Source organism: Sarcophilus harrisii, chromosome 1 (assembly GCF_902635505.1).
Source record: "Sarcophilus harrisii chromosome 1, mSarHar1.11, whole genome shotgun sequence".
NCBI lineage: Eukaryota > Metazoa > Chordata > Mammalia > Dasyuromorphia > Dasyuridae > Sarcophilus > Sarcophilus harrisii.
The window spans coordinates 232,666,509-232,684,166 of record NC_045426.1 but is presented as its reverse complement, the minus strand read 5'-3'; the positions used below and the strand labels follow the sequence as shown (position 1 = coordinate 232,684,166).

General features: G+C 38.4%; 1 long non-coding RNA gene across 2 annotated transcripts in view; it reads left to right on the top strand.

Moving 5' to 3' along the window:
• Nucleotides 1-17,658, top strand: part of LOC116419282 — a 61,934-nt gene that overhangs the window by 7,553 nt on the left and 36,723 nt on the right. The window contains exons 2-5 of one of the 2 annotated variants that reach the window (XR_004229549.1): nucleotides 5,903-5,953; nucleotides 6,781-6,899; nucleotides 7,972-8,019; nucleotides 9,018-9,149. This is a non-coding gene — a long non-coding RNA (uncharacterized LOC116419282). The remainder of the gene's footprint in view (nucleotides 1-5,902; nucleotides 5,954-6,780; nucleotides 6,900-7,971; nucleotides 8,020-9,017; nucleotides 9,150-17,658) is intronic. The other variant, XR_004229552.1, reaches the window with a different exon arrangement.

Below are 17,658 nucleotides of genomic sequence, written 5' to 3'. Positions count from 1 at the left end.
ATATTATTGTTCTGTAAGAAATGACCAACAGGATGATTTCAGAAAGTCCTGGAGAGACTTACATGAACTGATGCTGAGTGAAATGAGCAAGACCAGGAGATCATTGTACATAGCAACAACAAGATTATATGATGATTAATTCTGATGGATGTTGCCCTCTTCAACAATGAAATGATTTAAATAGTTCCAATTGTTCAATGATGGAGAGATCCATCTATACCCAGAGAGAGGACTGTGGGAACTGAGTGTGGACCACAACATAGCATTTTCACTCTTTGTTGTTTGCTTGCATTTTATTTTGCTTCTCCTTTTTTTTTTTTTTTTTTTTACTGGTTTGACTTGATTTTTCTTGTGCAGCACGATAATTGTATAAATATGTACACATATATTGGATTTAACATATATTTCTACAGGACTACCTGCCATTTGGGGGAGAGTATGGGGGAAAGAGGGAGAAATTGGAACACAAGGTTTTGCAAGGCCTAATGTTGAAGAATTGTCCACGCATATGTTTTGAAAAACAAAAAGTTTTAATAAAATAAATAAAGAAAGAAAGTTAACGGATCTTAAAAAAAAAAAAAAAAAGAATGAGCTCTAAGCTATGCATAGATACTGGGTTTAGTTCTTGGGGACCTAGCCTCTAAATATTGTTTTCTTTCGGTCTCTAGCTCTATTCACCTCCATCATATGTTGTCTTCCGGACTAGAAAAGTCCATATAACTATCTCTGTTTAGTCAATTATGTTCAAGGAAAGAAACACAAAGAAGAAATAGCCAGGGATTTGAAATCCTAAATTAGGACTACCTAGACTGTGGACAAGCAGTTGCCATAAATGCCAGGAGAGAGACCTCTTACTCATTCATGAGAAAGAATTCCCCACAACATGTTACTAAGACAGGAAAAAGAGAGCAAGAATGGAAGTTATAGCTGTATTTAAAATCTACTGAGTGGGCTTCTTGGCTTAGTGTCTAATCCTCTTTTGATCTATTAACCCTTCCTTTGCTGCCATCATTAGGTCCAAGGGATTCCTTTGTTGGTCCCAAACACCTTCAGTGCTAAGCATGAGTCCCTGGAAATATCCAGGAAGGTCCCTCTCATAGTTCATGGGGCAGATTATAAAAGTCTATCACATCCTATGATTAATTCCAAACTCTATTACATGGATATATTACTAAATTTTCAAAATCTCTCTCTCTCTCTCAATCTCTCTCTCTCTCTCTCTCTCCCTCTTCTTTCCTCTTTCATGTCCCCAACCCAGTCCTAATGAGAAAAAAAATCACTTTTCCTTTGTGTTAACTCGTTCTATCAAATCTCAAACCACTTACTCAGATTTTCAGAAAAAAATTATGGTAAGTAGCCACTTACCACTGTCTGTCTCCATCTCCCTCTCCCTCTTTCTCTCCATCTCCCTCTTCATCTCTCTCTGTGTCTCTGTCTCTCTTTGTCTGTCTGTCTGTCTCTCTCTCTCTCTCACACACACACACATACACACACACACACACACACACACATCTCCCCATCCCAATCCTACGGGAAAAAATTACTTTCCCTTTGTGTTAACTCGTTCTTTTAAATCTCAAACCACTCACTCAGATTTTCAGAAAAAAAAATTATGGTAAGTAGCCACTTAGCTTAATAGCTGATTTAAGTTACATAGAAATACAAGTGAACATGAATAAGAATAAAGATTCTTATCTTTATTTAAAGGAATGGCTATAGTCAAAGGGACAAATATCTTTCCCCCTCCAATACCCCTATTCCTACTGGTCACAGGAGAAATGGTAAGTCACAGTGAAATGGTAAGATGAATAAAGAGGAGCTGAGGTTTCCCAGACAGTACTCTAGAGAAGGAGGGAAAAAACCATCTCTATGGAGTTACAGACTGGATTCTCCACTTTTCATTGAGCACGTGTCTGCTATTTGGGCCTTGTCATGTCCCTTGGCCAGCTCCAGTACTCCCGTGTCTGGTTTACATCTGGTCAGCCCCTTGTTTTGCCTTCTGTCTACCTCAAGTCCAGCTTTCCTTGGCTGTGTAATATTGTTAGGTGATCCCTATTTGAATGTCCCAGCAAACAAGACCTGCAACTTCCTAATCAGCCTGAACACTTCTGGCCTTTGGTTTTCCTTCATCTGAGTAACAATATCTCTGTGGGAAGGGTTACACAAATACAAGGTAATGGGACTTGGGGCACTAGGTTGATCAGGAAGTACCTAAAGTAGTAGTTATCCAACCCGAGTTTTGAAAGAAACAGGGATTCTAAGATGCAAAATAAGTGAGGAGGGAGTGCATTCCAGGCACTAGGAACATAGAACATAGTGTATAAAGAACAGCGGGAAAATCTCTTTTTGCTAAACCAAAGAGTATATAAAAGGGAGTGATACCGATTTAACCTAGAAAGAAGGAAAGGAGTTCTCACTCCAAATGATAATAACATAAAAGGTTTGAATACTTAAAGGAATAGGAAGCTTTTCTCTGGAAAAAAAGATAGTCTATCATATCATATGATTAATCCTAAACTCTGTTACATGGATTACTAAACTTTCAGAATCTCTCTCTCTCTCTCTCTCTCTCTCTCTTTCCTCTCTCTTCCTCTCTCTCTCCATCTCCTTTTTCCTCTTTCTCTCCATCTCTCTCTTCATCTCTATCTCTCTCTGTCTGTCACACATATACACACACACACACACACACCCTCCCCAACCCAATCCTACTGGAAAAAATTACTTTCCCTTTGTGTTAACTTGTTCTCTTAAATCTTAAACCACTTACTCAGATTTTCAGAAAAAAAAAAAATTATGTTAAGTAGCCACTTAGCTTAATAGCTGATTTAAGTTACGTAGAAATATAAGTGAACATGAATAAGGATAAAGATTCTTATCTTTATTTAAAGGAATGGCTATAGTCAAAGGGACAAATATCTTTCCCCCTCCAATACCCCTATTCCTACTGGTCACAGGAAAAACTGGAAGTGAAATGATGAGTATAAAGCCCTTAAGAATAGAGGAAAGATGTCTCTTCCTTCTCTTCCTTCCTGAGAACATATAACCTATCTTTCCTTTGGCTTTAATTTGCAAATTGCCACTCAGGTTTCTGGTCTCCTGCTATTTGAAGGAGGTAGAGTGGAAGCTGGGAGCAATTCTTCTCTAAGGTCAAGGAAAATTCCAGAGTAGTTTTTCAGATACCTACAAAACCCATCTTCTTACTAATTTTGTGACTTCCAAAGTTGTTCCCTGGGGGGGGAGATTGAACTTGCACTAGAGATTCAGGGAGAGATTTCAGATAATTATATTCAGGTTCGAATTGTCTCAACTGTGGTGGGGCAGAGTTATCAAGTTGGGTGAGACGAAATTCCACCCGGCATCAGATGGAAATAAAGGAAGAGACTCAAAAGGTTTTGGTTTTTGCCTCTTTAAACAAGGGGGGAGGGAAGGAGAGAGGAGAGAGGAGAGAGAGAGAGAGAGAGAGAGAGAGAGAGAGAGAGAAAAGAAAGAGAAGAGAAGAGAAGAGAAGAGAAGAGAAGAGAAGAGAAGAGAAGAGAAGAGAAGAGAAGAGAGGAGAGAGAGAAAGAGAGGAGAGGAGAGGGGAGAGAGGAGAGAGACTACTAGCATACTAGCAACAATTCTGTAGACATAGATGAAGGGGGGAAGTAAGGGAAAGGGGAAAGAGACAGAGAGAAAGATAGAGGAGAGAAAGAGGAGAAGAGAGAAGAGAGAGAGAGAGAGAGAGAGAGAGAGAGAGAGAGAGAGAGAGATTCAATAAAGCCCAGAAGAGGTCACCATAGTAACAGAAATCAGAAATCAGCTCCACTCTGAGGATCCTGTAGCCAGGGAAGGAGATAAAATGTTTTCTATCGATTGCTGTCGAGAAAGTCATTGGTGATAAGCTCCTTTGAGCCAAGATGGAGCAAATGAGGGGGATCTGGGCTCTGTGGAGAAGGAGGCTTTAGACAATCAGCCACCCTCTGTCTGGGATTGGAGGAGCTGAAAGGATCAATACTTCATCTACCTCCTATGTAGGTTTCCTTATTCTCACCAGTGTGTGTGTGTGTGTGTGTGTGTGTGTGTGTGTGTGTGTGTGTGAGAGAGAGAGAGAGAGAGAGAGAGAGAGAGAGAGAGAGAGAGAGAGAGATTGACAGACAGACACAGAGACAGAAGCAGAGAGAGTTGGTGTGCCTGACTGAGCAGGTGAACTTGGGAATGGGGTTGGTGGGAGGACAGTCCATGAGCACATCAGAATTTCCAGGAGCATAGCCTTGAGCATCCGGAATTGGGAAACAAGAGTGATAGAAACCTAGATCAAAGAAATTAATCCGGTCCATGTCTACTGCTGACTCATTAGGGGACTTTTTTGCCTATTGGTCTCAATCTTCCTTTGTGAAAATGGGAATAACAATACTCCTACAGAGTCTCTTTACCTTACAGAGCTACTCTGAGAATGCAATGATTAAAGGACAGGAAAAAAAAGAGAGGGAAAGCGTTTGTAGGTGGAGTTCCACAGAGTTGGCACTGTGTAGGCAAGATAGAAGATAAGCAGTTGCTTAAGGCTCAAAATAGAGGCACAAAAGATACACTTTTAATATAAATACATGTAATTTTTAATGCCAGAATATTCTACTTTCCTTGGCTCTTAGGTATTTCTTTTGTGATAAATCAAATTCATATTTTTCATGAAAGGAAAAAGCTTCAAGTGGGTAATAAAACATAGGAGGCATAATTTTCAAACATAAAAGGGCAAAATGTTCTAACCATGCCCATGGTGTACAAAATACCTTGTCTCAATTTTGATGTTTAATACTTCTTTCAGATTGAGTCTAGTTATAAATATTTAGCAAAACTATCTCTATATAGAACCATGATCAGGGCAGGGTGACGAGACCTTTGCTCCCGGGTACTGAAATCTAAAGGTACAGACTAAAGGCCTTCAGCAGGTAGAAAACAACTCAGCTTAGTACTTAGTTGTCAAGGATAATTAGCTGAAATAGGAAGAAACCCTCTCCTAGATCCTGTTCCCAGTGGCAACCTCTCCTATTATTTCTTTATGTCCTGAAGTTCAAGGTCTCCTTGTTGATCTCAAATCTGTGACTTATTCTCAGTGCTAGAATTAGTAATTAATAGCTCTGACTGCATGTATGTTATATTTGTGTGTACATACATACATATATATATAGAGAGAGAGAGAAAGACAGAGACAGGAGAGAAAGAGAGAGAATTTTTTAAAATAAAATTTAAAAATAAAAGACAGCAAAGTCAGCTTTGTGAAGACTTTCTATTTCAGTAATGGATCTGTCAGGATTAACTAAGAGGGAAAGCAAGTTGCTGCAGATTCACTGGTAATTGCTATTGCTATTGGGAGGGGGACCTCCTTGAGAAGGTCTTCATTAGCCAGTGGGGTGAGCTTAGTGAGGTAGCATTTGGTGATGCAGTTGGATCTCCCATTAACCTTTATTTCCTGGTCTAGGGACTACTTTTAGCCGTGTGATGGGGTGGATATGTGTGTGTGTATGTGTGTATATATATGTATCTTTGTGCATACAAGTCTTGGAGATGCCTGTGTTATGTGTGTGTGTGAATTCATGCATTCATACTTTTACCATCAGGTCAAAAGGAATGAGACCAATACCTGCAGATCTCCTGGGGTCTGAAACCCTTCTTTACAATACCTACGACACAGGGTCCAAACAATCACTCAGCAAGCACTTATTAAGTGCCTACTGTGTGCCAGTGACCGTGTTGGGTTCAGGGGATACAAAACCAAACATGAAATGGTTTCTGCCCTCAAGGGACTTGCATTCTGGGATTTTGAGTCAGAAATGACATGTAAGATCCCTTTGGCCTTTAAAAGGTCAAACCACCTCTAGACTATGTTCCTATGACCCTTTGGCTTAATCCAATCTTCTCATTTTAGGGACAATGAAAAGGTCCAGAGATGTAAAGTGACTTGACCAATGATACACAGGTAATAAGATGCAGAGTCAGGAGAATATGTGCTCGAGAGAGATTTCACCATCAATTGATAACAAGAGCCACTTAGCGATTCAAGAAGCTTTGCCTTTTCTAGTTGACAGCTGCAGAAAGTCAGCTGCTTCCAATCTCTTAACCTTGGATTTCCAAAAAAAAATCCCAAAATGTACCAAAACAAACAAAAAAACTTCACCAAAAATGAGCAAAACCTTAGGCCAGATTCTCCCATTTATCAGAATCTTTGTCCTTGTTCTAGGTCTTATCTTCAGTAATTCACTAAATTCCTTTTATTTTTTATTTTCCTCAGTTACATGTAAAACAACATTTTGTTTTATATGTACATTTTTTACTAAATTCCTTTTACAGAGCAGAAAACTGAGAACCCCTAAAGAGAGCTCCTTAACTAAAGTAACACTGCAAGTTAGAGTCTTGATGCCCAATCCAGTGCTTTCTCTACTATACTTAATTCTCGAATTATGTTATATCCCCAAGGCCAGGGTTAGGTGGCCAGACTTTTGCCCCAGAATGCCCACTACAGTGTCCCATAGTCTTGATATTTCTTCATTGAATATTTGATACTTTCATCCTAGAAGTTCCCCTGCAGAATGGTGTGACCTGCCTTCGTTGCTTCTGGGATTGCCAGCCACTTTTCTGGCAGAACCCCAGATATGTACTAGCCTAATATCCCGGCACTTTGAGATGGAGCAAGACAGGGTAGAGTTAAAGAACGCCCAGGGAGCAGGAAGTGAATATTTTATAACTTATCTGAATGTAGTCTGGTTTTGAAGACTATTTATAGATCGGGTAATTCCCCCCTCCCAGGATTCCCTCTGGCTACAGCAGTTCAGAGCCTGGCCTGAGTACCCCAACCTGGCATTTTGAGAAGATTTCAGGAAGATGTCCCAGGAAGAGCCATCCGGAGCTGCTGGAGATCAAACCAGGTCAGGAGAAAGAAATGCTATCTAGATCCCGGACTCCCCTGGGGAGTCGACTGACCCTGAATTCCCACTGGGCAGCAGCCAAGAGGAACTAACCAGAATCAGTGATCTGAAGTCTCTGGAGGGTAGTGGAAAAAGACAGTTCTAAGAACTATCTGCTTTGGTTTCATTCTTACTTTGCAGGAAGCTGTGAACACTTTTATTTCCTACTAAACTTGCTTGTCTCCTCTCTGGCTATTACTCCAAGTAGTTGGGATATGTAAATCTGTTTGATTGTTAAACTTTTGATCTAGATTGTGTTTATCTATCATAAAAGCCACGGCAGTAATTCTCACCCTGATTTATTATTATGCCCAGTTTTGGGGATTAGAAGTAGGTGAAAGAATACAGAGACATCTTTTCTAGTAGAGTCAAAGGTGTGTTTGCTCTACAGGAGCTGAGTTGGGAGTGAAGCTGGAGAACATATTTGTGTTTTTTGTAAAACCTTTGTGAACTTATGTAAGACTCACAGTATTCTAGAAAGTCCCCAAATGGACTCTTGAGAAAAATCTGCTGAAGGATGATTTTAGAGAGATCTGGAGAGACTTACATGAACTGATGCTGAGTGAAATGAGCAGAACCAGGAGATCATTATACACTTCAACAACGATACTGTATGATGATAAATTCTAATGGACGTGGCTCTCTTCAGCAATGAATTGACTCAAATCCCAGTTCCAATTGTTCAGTAATGAAGAGAGCTATCTACATCCAGAGAGAGAACTGTGAGAACTGAGTATGGAATACAACATAGCATTTTCACTTTATTGTTGTTTGCTTGCATTTTGTTTTCTTTTTCTTTTTTTTCCCTTTTTGATCTGATTTTTCAATCAATTCATTGTTGAAGAGAGCCACGTCCATTAGAATTGATCATCATACATATGAGGAAGTGGGAGAAGGAGAGGAAAAAACACAAGGTTTTGAAAGGGTGAATGTTGAAAATTATCTATACATATATTTTGAAAATAAAAAGCTTTAATTTAAAAAAAGAAAGAAAAATCTGCTGAGATGAAAATCCCTGTTATCTTTCTGACAGAACCTGAACATGTTAGTCTGATACCTCTGTACAATAAGATGGAGAAAGGTATGCTACTATCATTCTAATCTAGAATTTGTACATGTGTATGTGTGTGTGATTAAACCCAAGCCTTCCCCCAGGAAGAGTGAAAGAGTCCAAAGAAAATGAAAAGCCTCACAAACTCCAACCCAGATTTGGACCTGACTCTGCATAGACACAATAGTCAAATTAGAGAACTCTAATCAAACCTATGCAGTGGGCTCTAGTGATACTTATAACCACTAGGGGGGCTGTTAAGCAAGGTTAGTCACTGTTAGCTTTGCTATGTTGCTATGGAAATGTTACTTAGGCCAATTGCACTTGTTCATACACAGTGCTCCAATTTGAGAACAACTAAAAATGCTTAACAAAAAAAAAAAAAGCAAAAGAAAACAAACAAAAACCTTTATAGTTGTTCTGGTTTAGCTACCAATCCCATTTCCATCCCTTTCTCTGCTGAGAAAGTTCTTTCTTTATTCCTCCTCACAAAATTATATTAGGTGTCGTTATCCAGCGCAGAATTGTACAAAAAACTAAAATCTAAAAGGATCCTCGTCAGACAAAGCAGCATGAGAGCAGAAAACAAGATGGAAACTTGCTAAAAAGAGACCCATCACAGTTAGGAGACATTTAAAACTCGTAGCACTCTGCTATACCTGAGAGCAAGAAGACAAAGATATATGGATGAGGAAATTCTAGGTTGATCAGAAACACAGTGTTTGGGCGTGTGCTGGGAACTGGCAGAAATATGTCAGTGTAACTTCAGCCCCAGCTAGGAGCAAGCAAGGATGTATTAGTGTTACCTAGGGCAAGAACAAAGAACCAGCAGCATTTGTCAGTTTAACCTTATGTATGTGATATAGGAGCTGGCAGTAGTCCAGAGAGGTGGGTGGGTAAGGATAACCTATTTCCCCCAGCCTGGCTTTCATTCAGCCATGAGTCCATGGCACCTGGAGTACATGTCCTGCCTAGGCAAGCCTGAACTTGGTCTTGGCTGCTTCTTTTGTGTTCCTTTTCCTAAATAGGTGATCAAGCAGCAACCTCAAGATGGAGATGTACAATAAGTGATCTTGTGATTATGCTCAAGAGAAGGGTTTCTTCAAAAAGAGGGAGTAAAAGAAGCTTCCAGTTCATGATGTGAATTAGGCATGAGACAGGTAATTTATTCCTACACACAAAAAGAAATGTTAAACAGTAAAGGGAGTATTAACAAGATTCGGTAATTTAACTTATAACTACTCATGATCATCTGGAAGGATAATATTTAGTTTCACCAAAACCAAAAGCAATTGTGATCTCACTTTCCAAACTTTTGATATAACAAAAACTGTTGTTACGGATGTTTTTCAGCATATGGGTCCTTTCTATCTTTAAACTATTTAGGGATATACACAAAAAGTGGTATTGCAGGGTCAAAAAGTATGCACAGTCAATTGACTTTGGAGATTTCGTTTTAAATTGTTTTCTAAAATTGTTTTCCAATGATTCACAGCTCCATAGTTTATTAGTATTCTGTCCTTCTGGAGCTCCTCTAAGAATTGTCATTTTCCTCTTCCATCATATTAACCAATATGATGGGTGTGAGGTAGAACTTTAGAGTTGTCTTAATTTATATTTTTCTCATTGTTTGTGATTTTGAACCCTTTTTTCACATGATGGTTGACAGCTTGCCTTTCTTCTTTTGAGAACTGCCTGTTCATATGCTTTGGCTATTTATTTATTGGGCTTTTTTTCTGAAAATCTTGACAGGAAATTCAGGCATCATGCCATTATTTGTTTTTATCAGAGCTTTTTCTGAGCTGAAGCCACAACTAGCTATTCTCTCAGTTAAGAGATTTATTGTCTATGTGAGTCTCTACACCTTCTTTCTCTTCTGAGACTCCAAAGCACAAGTCAATAGACAAACATGTCTGCTGGTTAACATCAGGCACTATTAAAACTTATAGTCTCTTTCTTGGTATGTATTTACTAAAAATACTGCATATTTATTTGACTAAGATTTTTAGTAGCATGTAGTGGAACAGTAAGTTCATGGCTCTTCTTGAGATATGGATCCAATTTCTTGGTTCCTGCTAATGGCAGCATCTCCGTTAGTAGTTTACTTCCAAAATCTCTACTTTATGACAAGCAGGATGGTTTCAGAAATATATGGGAAGATCTGTTTGAACCAATGCAAAAATAAAGCAAGTAGAACTAGGAGATCATTCTTTCTAGTAATAAATATTGTAATAAAGATCAATTGTGAAAGACTAAGTTAGATCAATTAAGTTAATCAATACAATGATCCAAGACAATTCCAAAAGGCTCATGATAAAAAATGCTATCTTCCTTCAAAGAGAGACCTAAAAACTCCAAGTGCCAATTGAAGCATAATTTTTTTTTTACTTTTGGGGAGGCCTTTTTGGGGGGCATCATGGCTAGTATGAAAATATCTTTTGTATGATTTCACATGTTAAAAAAAAGTCTCTACCTTGATCAGAGTTATTCTTGGAAGTAATAAAGAGAAATCCTTTCCCCACAACATTTTAATGATTTTAGAAGCTCGCTGGTTCCCATATACTTACTGTACCTTATATTATTATATTTTTATTTATTATTTATTTGATGTTTATTATATTGCTGGTATTCCTATGCATACCAGATGAAATGGTCTGTCCCCACTAGGTTGTTGCTCATATCTGTCCTATCTCATTCCACATACAAAAAGTCTATGAATACAGGAAAAACTACTACCTTCAGTGTCAGGGCTTACTGATCCATTTTGCTAACTGTTTATCCACCTTTGGTATCTATCTCTCACCCAATTCTTACTTGTTGTTCCAAAAAACTGTAGCATAACCAGAGCCCATACCTTTAAAACACTGACTCAGCAGATGGGCTAACCCAAACTGAAGGTAACTGACTGGCCACAAACTCAGTGGGGAGTTAGGGAGATGTTTATCCCAATCATGAGAAGATTTCCTCCTGGTAGAATCAGTAGATGAGAACAATTTGTTCCCACAGCCATGAAAGCACTGTCAACTGCTTAGATCTTGTTCAGACATCAAAGACCCCACAGTCATCCACTGCATTCCTGGGCCATTGCTGGTCATTTTTATTTTTGTCTTGTCAAATGACTCAAGAGATGACTCTGGGAGAGAGATTGAGGCTGTTGACTTTGTGCGAATCTGTTTCACTTAAATCCAATTCATGTGCAAGCCCGACATCATCTGTGATGTCACTGGTCCTCTTTGGAATTGAAGGACAAATAACAATTTCTTTTGTCCAGGTATGATGCATGAGTTGGTAATAGTTTTCTCTGCATCAAACACAATCCTTACGCTTTTTAAATAGTCATTGACTATCATTGGGGATTAGTAAAAACCCATTTTTCACTAAGATATTTCTTTCTTGACTCATGCCAAAAGTCACTATGCTGTACTTTAAAAAATGATAGACCTTTGACTTCCTAATATTCTATGAAATCTAGTACTTCTAGAATAACTTTTGTCATTCCCTTCACAATAAGATGCCCTCTAGAGAATGTAGTTTGAGCCCTAAAGGCCACCTCCTTGTTTCTTGGCTTGCCTCATTTCTTGTATCCTTCCATTCTTCAGTTATCTACCACCAATCATCCAAGAAAGGTTAAGACAAAGAGTATATGTTCAATGCAACAAAATTTGCACTAACAGCACTCTTTTTGTTGGAAGTCTTTTCATATTTGTCTAGGCCAGTGGTTCTCAAACTTTTGTTCTCAGTATCTTCATGTTGTTAAAAAACTATCGAGGATCTGTTCAAAGAGTTTTTGTTCACATGGGTTATATTTATAGCTATTTACTATATTAGAAATAAAAAAGATTTTGAATTTGTAGACCCTCTGAAAGGGTTTCAGAGACCCCAACAATTCTTTGGACTACACTTTGAGGACCACTGGTCTACGCTGACCTTCAATGGACACAATCAATCACTGGGCCTGAAATGGAAGGTTTTCCATCTTAGCAGAAACAGCTAAAACTTAGAAAACCCTTTAGAACCCAGGAAATAAATACTTGGAGAAGGATAATAAATTCCTTCCCCTTGAGGTGAGACTGGTAATTAGTAGGGCTTATTGACAGCCATATATGACTAGATTAATTCCACATAATTTCCCAAAAGACAAGCTTTGGTACTTAGGAGACAAAATTAGAAAGAAAGTAGGGTGCTTTATTGGCTTCTAAACAAGTGGAAAGTATCCCCTTGAGTGAAAGACATCCCTTTCAGTTGTCAACATTTATAGTTACCACAGCTGAAGCTGGAGCTGATGACACAGACTCTTTTGAAGGTGGAAAGCAACAGATACCTTGATCTCTGGGCTAGTTTTTGTGTGACCAGAGATCAGAAGTAGGAAAAGATCAAACAGGAGGAAGTTCCTGGTCTGGTACAGCATAACTCAAGCTTCTACACAAGGAAATGTCCTGCCAGAAAGGAAAGATTCTGAAGGTTTTCTCTTCTGGGTTAGGAAAGCATTTTGCCCAGAGGCTAAAATTTTTGCTTTGGCAAAAGATTTTGGCTTTCACCTGGCCAAAAGACAATGTGAAAAGAAACAGTGACAAATGGAAATGCTTCTGTGGGGAAAATTTAAAAGGACAATAATAGCAAAAATTGATGACACTTTTGAGGAGGCTGGAACTGCTATAAGGGAGATAATGATTGATTAAGAGCTATGGGGGTACGTGCGTATGTTTGTGTGTGTGTCTGTGACATAGAGAGACAGAGACAGAGATGACAGACAAAGGGATAGAGACAGCAACTTGAGTTATAGGGACATATAGAAAAAGAAAAACAGTCAGTGATATGCAGTTTGGGAGTTTGGGAGATTATTCACTGGAAGATTTCTCTTTGTTTTCCAAGAATTCCATTGATAAAACTTTCCATTTAAAAAAAATATTGAAAAGAATATAATCAGAAGAAAGGGAAGGATCCTCTGCTGTGAGTTTTTTCCCCCAGGGGATGGATACCCCACTAGCAGGTTTAATAGGAAACAGTTCATGTATAAGCACCAATAATGTTTTTGTTGTTCTTCTTCATTCTTGAAGAAGACCAGTGACCTCAAGAAGATGATGTCTTGGCTTGCAAATGAATTGGATTTAAAAAATGGACTCCAAAGGAGAACTACACATTAAGTATACATGATAACACAGATCCCCACTTCTTGGGTCCTGGCTTACTTTTAGCTCAAGGGCTTATTTCTACTAGGTCTAAGGGTCAAAAATATTATTTGATCTCTTTCTCTTTATAAATTCTTGCTTATGATAACTTACACTGGCCTAAGAGAATTATTTATTGCATTTGTGATTTCCAAAAGGATTTACCATCCACACTCTCTTCCTTCTCTGCACCTCAAGATAAAGTGGAATGCTTCTTTCTGTCTCCCTGTCCCTCTTACACTTTCTCCTATTCTCTCTCACTGTCTTTCATTCTCTGTCTCTTATCTCTCTTTCTATCTTTCCCCCTCCAGCACTCACAAATTTTAAACTTTTCCCCTTAAATTTCTTCCTGAGTCAGCATTAATCACGTACCAGCGATTAGTAGCCATCAGATTTTATTCAGATCTGTATATTCTATATTTGCAGCTAGATTAGCTAGATGGAAAAGGAAAAAAACAGTTCATTTGGAGAGAAGGTAGCCAGTGCCTTGTGCTGCTAGCTATAAAACAGAAATAGATTTCTCCTGCTTTTAGCTCCTTCTCCTGAGTGTTAAGGAGTAAGAGGCAAAACTCCAAGGAATTGGGCATTTAATGGGAGTTGTTTCCTTCCCTGATTCAGGCAAGGGAAAAGGAAGATGTCTCCAGGCACTCGAATTATCTCACTAATGATCACTCTCAGTTCTCAGCAGTCTTTCAGGCCTGCTTCCGGTCGGCCCAGCATGGCAACGGCATTAGTAGTGGTTGCCAGTCAGAGTCTTATAAGGAAAGAGCAGAAGAGCACATGCTGGGAGACCCAGCTCTCTGCTCAGACCTGGGCTGCCTACGTGACCCTAAGATGAAGAACATACTCTGCTTTCTTTCTGCCCCAAATTAAAACAAATAAACAAAACAACAACAACAACAAAAAAGCTTCCCCCAAAATACAGTCCCAGAAGTCCAAATTAAAAAAAAAACAAAAACAAAAACAACCATCTCCAGTTGATGAACTCTGGGATAGCATCTCTTTGAGCCTCTCTTGTTTCCATAGCAACACAGGCACCACATTATTATGAACTAGACAAACATGAACATTTCCATGAATGAATGAAAAAGCATTGGTTAAATGCTTACTATGTGCCAGGGACAATACTGAGCCCTGGCGATACAAACAAAAATGCAAAGATAATCAATGTTCTGTAAGGAACTTATATTTTAATGGGAAAAACAACACACACAGGGCAGTAGTGAACAGAAAGATACTTTGGTCAAGGAAAGCGATAGGGATAGTGAGTGGGTCCATAGGGGAACAGACTGGCACATCACACCCAGAAACAATGGAAGAGTTGACTTAATCATGGTTTGTTGTTCCAGAACCGGAGGGAGGGAGAGGAAAAAAGTGTATGCACATAGTGAGTCAATTAGCAAGGAAGCTGAAGGAGAGAGCCAAAAAGACTGAATTTAATAAATAAGCAAACATACCTTCTGTAGAGTTAATGAATAATGCTTCACACATTTATGTATTGCTGTTTTTCAAATGTACATAGATCCTGTTGTCATTTTTTTTTTAATTTTTAATACACTTTGCTTTATGAGTCATGTTGGGAGAGAAAATCAGAGCAAGAGGGAAAAACCATGGGAGAGATAAAAAATGAAAAAAAAGAAGTGAACATAGCATGTGTTGATTGATCCTGTTGTCCTTAATAATGACACAAAGTCATTTTAATAGTGTTTTTTTTAATTCAATATAAATTTCTGAATTCACAGTGGATTTTTGTCATGAATTGTTTCATGTTACAGTCTGCATAACAGATCCATTGGGAATCCATATTTTCTCAATCAAGCAATAGTTTGTATTTTTTTAGTCATATTAGTTGCATCCAACTCTTCATGACCCCATTTTGGGGTTTTCTTGGCAAAAATTCTGGGGTGGTTTGCCATGTCTTTCTCTGACTTGTTTTACAGATGAGGAATTGAGGTAAACAGACTTGCCCAGGGTCACACGACTAAGTATCTGAGGCAGAATTTGTACTCAGGAAAATTCAGATCAGGGCTCTATCCACTCTGCTGCCTATTTGTCCTATAGCAATAGTGCATACACTTTGGTGGATATTGTGGACACTTTTGTGTGAAATATTGAGAAATATTACAATAATGAAAAAACATCTTCCTTTTGGAAAAAGCTGGGGGCTACTGCTCCTTAAGCTCAGCTGGCCTCCACTTAAAGCCCTACAATTGTGTGGAGTTTAATATATTCAATAAATGCAGACCTATTTGTGGACACACATATAGATGGGTATAAAAACAATCTATGTGCATCTCATCATATAGACACAAAGATGCATATATACATATTGCATATATACAAGTGGTGTTACAAACTAAGAGTAGAATTATTGCTCTTACCATGAGCAATCTGAAAGGGAAGTAAAAGCTGAGACACCAAGACAAAGATGGTAACTGGGCTGTGCAGGAGCCACATGGAGGCAGGCTCAGAATTGCTAGGATCATTCAGCAGCATGAATGATTGCTGCTGCTATTAGAACTGCTGATTTCTCATTTTCTTGTCATTTGCTTCATTCCCATTCTCTTTATCTCTCAGGAGGGAAATAAATCTGTTTCTTAAGAGTTTGTTTTGCTTTCTCTATGTGTGTGTGAGTATGTGTGTATATGTGAGAGAGAGAGAGAAAGAGAGAATGAGAGAGAGAGAGAGAGAGAGAGAGAGAGAGAGAGAGAGAGAGAGAGAGAGGAGAGAGAGAGAGAGAAGGTCATAATGATAATGTCAAGGAAAATCTTTGTCTGGAGGCTTAGAGAAAAAAAAGAAAAGGAATTATTAATTTCGATTCAGTCTCTCTCTCTCTCTCTTTTTAGTCGCGTCTAATTCTTCATTATTTCATTGGGGTTTTCTTGGCAAAAATACCAGAGTAGTTTGCCATTTCCTTTTCCAGGAATTATTAATACAAATAAAAAATAATCCCCAAATCATGAAAAATGGATCTGGATTTTCCTACACAAACAAGTTTAGCAGTTTGGTTAGGGGAGTGCAGGGATTAGCTAGAGATAATATATGAATTGGTGCCTTGGTGACTTCCTCTACCTTTATTTCCTTACCCCATCTGACAGGAAAAGAAAACAAAATCATACCCATGGAGCACAGTCAAAGGAATTGACTAGAGAGAAAGTCCCTGAAATTTTTTTGCATAACTAGGTTTTTTTCTCCTTTTAATAATTTTGTTAGGTATAATCCTGATACTGGGATCATTAGGATAGTGAAATCTTTGTAATTCTTCAAAATTCTTTGTAATTTGTGTAATTCCATCCTGTTTTCCTAAAGGCTGTACCAATTCACAATTATGCCTGCAGGGAAGTGGTGTGTTTGTTGCTTTATGATCTTGCCAACAAAATATTTTCTGGGTATGAATGTATATGTGTATGTACATTCTATCATAATCACACATAGAATCATACTGTTTAGAGTTGGACACTATCTTAAAAGTCATTTAGTCAACTTCCTTATTTTTACAAATAAGAAAACTCAGACCCAGGAAAGGTAAGTTATTTGCCCACGATCATGCAGGTGGTAAATAGAAAAGCCCAAGTACAGAGATTTTGTTTTGGCTTTTCTTGCTATGCTATTTCATCAAATGCCTTTACTTTGAATTAATTGTGTTTTTTGGCTGACTAGAAAAACTGGACACATTGGTGGTGTTCAAGGCTAGACCTGACTCAGGATGGTCAGGTGGTTCAGACTCCAATTTAAAAGGAACTAGCACATGTGTAGTGGATCGAACATTTAACATTTGCCACCGTGACTCACCCCAGCTGTCAATGGAGTCCTGGATTTCTTGTGCACTGATTGAGCTTTTGTACTTAGGTGACCAGAAAAGCTACTTCAAAAAAATCAAGGCCTAGTCTTCTGAGCCAATTAAGTTTTGAAGATAATTTTTTTTTTACTTTTTGGAGAGAGCATCAAAAGAACTTAATGCTCCCTACCACCTCCTACCTCTATCAAACTTCTAAAGATCTTTTTTCTTTCTTATTTAATATTTTATTTTTCTCCAATTACATGTAAAAACAGTTTTTACTGTCCTCTGTGAAGGAGTGAAGAGTTGAAGATACCTCTCCACATTGTGTAAGATTTGATGGAAGACATCAGGAGAAATGCTTTCTGTCTCCCCCCCTCCCTTTCCCCACCCCCAGTTCTTTCTTTAATGAAAGTGTCAAGACATTTCCTAATTGAGAGTATTACTTTGGTATAAAGGACAAATTAACATAATGATGTTATTAAAAGCAGGGAATAGAGTAACAAGTAGACCAAGGATGATCTGTGAGGAACTAACCACAAGAATTGAGGGAATTGTGAAAATTGAGTGAACCATACTGACTCCATCTTGTGCTGAAACTAGCTCAGTTCCATTTTTATTCAATTATGGGTCTAGTCCAGTTTCTGTCTTGTGAGAAAACTTTATTCAATTACGGGAACTGAGAAAATTTTATTGCATTGTTTATAGCTCATCCTGTGTGGC